This window comes from Solanum pennellii, chromosome 1, assembly GCF_001406875.1.
Source record: "Solanum pennellii chromosome 1, SPENNV200".
Classification (NCBI taxonomy): Eukaryota; Viridiplantae; Streptophyta; class Magnoliopsida; order Solanales; family Solanaceae; genus Solanum; species Solanum pennellii.
In genome coordinates, this window is record NC_028637.1 from 71,205,120 (window position 1) to 71,207,733 (window position 2,614).

Below are 2,614 nucleotides of genomic sequence, written 5' to 3' on the forward strand. Positions count from 1 at the left end.
TAATTTCGTTGAATTGAATCATCCTTGATGCGTGGGTAAAGGAACACAATGCTATCTGATCTTACATACCTAGTAGGGATAACCCCTTGATGAAATCCAGAAGGTAATCCTTATGGACGATGATCTTGGCTGTTTTCTCCTCTTGCTTTCTTTCTTAAAAAACCCTAACTAATTCCAAAAGCGTAAACTGACCAATTTGAGTTTGGAACCATAGATAGAATTACCAAAATAAAATTAGAATAAAAGGGTAAGGATATGACCAAACTACCTTTCCAAAATTCGATTTTAGACTTTCCTTATTTGAATAGTTCAACTTCCAAAGGGCATATCTCACTCATACTTGGAATCACGCAAACTCGGTGGAGTTGGAAAGATAATTCAACAATCTTTACTAAGGTGTATGGAAGCACAGTTAAATAATATTGATCTAGGCGTAATGGTCGTTTGAAGTTGAAAAAAACTCATTCTTTAACATAACTAAAACAAATTTCAAGATTTTCATTATTTCCAAAAATGACTATTTCCAATTTTTACTTTCTTCCTAGTTACTTCAATTTGTGAGGTGTTACAATATCTCCCCCGGAAGTGTTTTTCCTCAAATGAGATTATTCTTACTAGGCTAAGTGTGTAGTATAAATCGTGCACTTCAAACACCCACCAAGCACAATGAATAACGACACGCCAACTTAAAAATTAAAGAATACTAATAAATGAATTAGTACATTGATCTGGAATTTCTCTGGGCTTAAAGATATGTGGATATCTCATGTTTATATCTTCCTCAACTTCTCAAGTAGCTTCCTCAATAAATTGGTTCCTCCAAAGAACTTTATCTGATGCTACCTGTTTTGTCCTCAACTTGCAAACTTGGCTATCTAGAATCTGAATTGGAATCTCCTCATAAGACAAGCTAGATATATTTTGTTTGTATAATAAATGAAGGATAATCCATGCAATTTCTAAACATGGATATGTGAAAAACTTAATGAACCGCTTCTAACTATTGTGGTATATCGAACTCACAAGCAATATTACCAATCCTTTTCAATATTCTCAAAGGGACAATATACCACAGTCTAAGCATCCCCTTCTTACCAAATCTCATAACACACTTCATGGATGAAACTTTCAAATAGTCTCAATCATCTAGTTAAAAATATAACTTTCTTCTCCTAATATCAACGTCAGATTTCTGACGACTTTGCATCATTTTTAACCTCTCTTGAATCACGTTCATATTTTCCATAAATTGATGAACTAAATTTTGTCCTATCGATCCAGCTTAACAAACTTTAAACCATCCATTAGGATATCTACATCTTTTACTAAAAGAGCTTCATAAAAAAGCCATTTTGATGCTAAAGTGGTAACCATTATTGTACGCAAATTCGACAAGAGGTAGGTAATCATCCCAATTACATGTCAAATCAATTACACAAGCCCTCAACATATCCTCTAAGGTCTATATTCTACATTCTGCTTGCCCATCAGTCATAGGATAAAAGGCAGTACTTAAGTTCACTTTTGAACCCAATCCCTTTTGGAATGACTTATAAATCTGTGCAGTAAATTGCGCACCTTTGAATGAAATGTTGGAGAAAGGCACCCTATGAATTCTAAGTTCTAACCATATCTTTAATATATAACCTTGCATAATCCTCTATTGACTGGGTAGTCTTTACCGAGAAACAGTGGGCTAATTTTTTCATTCTACCAACAATCACCCATATTGAATCATGAAGAATGCGAGACCTTGGTAAACCTTTGACTAAATCCATATTAATCATCTCCCACTTCAATTTCAGAAGTTCTATTTTATGAGCCATACATTCTGTCCTTTGGTGCTCTACTTTAACTTGTTGGAATTTCGGACACTTAACATCAAATTCTGCAATGCCCTTCTACATACTACTATACCAATAAACTTCTCTGAAGTCGCTATACATCTTTGTGGAACCTAACGAAAGGAATATTTCGAGCTATCAGATTTCTCCATGATCCTCTCTTGGAGTTCATAAATTATGCGTACAAACAATCTACCTTGGTACCTAAATACACCATCTCACCCTTGTTCAAAAGCCATTACATTTTGTTTATGAACATTTTCCTTCAATTCAAGTGAAATAGGGTCTTGGTCTTTCTTTTCTTTCACTTCAAACATTAAGGATGATTCAGCCTCATTCATCACCACTACTTCACTTTCTGTTGAGTCCATTAGGAGAACTTGCAGGTGTGCAAGTTTATGCACATCCTTTGCTAGTTCTTTCTTATTTTCTTCAAAATGGGCAGTACTACCCATAGCAACATGCTCAAAGCATCAACAACAACATTAGCCTTACCAGAGTGCTAAAGAATAATGATCTCATAATTCATGAGTAATTCTAACCACCTCCTTTGTTTGAGATTAAATTCTTTCCGACTAATACATATTGAAGTTCTTTTAATTGTTGAACGCATCCATATGAACACCATAAAGATACTAAGAATTTTTTTTCAAAGTAAATACTACGACAACAAACTAGAGATAATGGGTTGGATAATTATTCTCATGAACTTTCAATTGTTTGGAGGATAAACTATAACTTGGAGATTCTGCATTAACACACAACTCAAA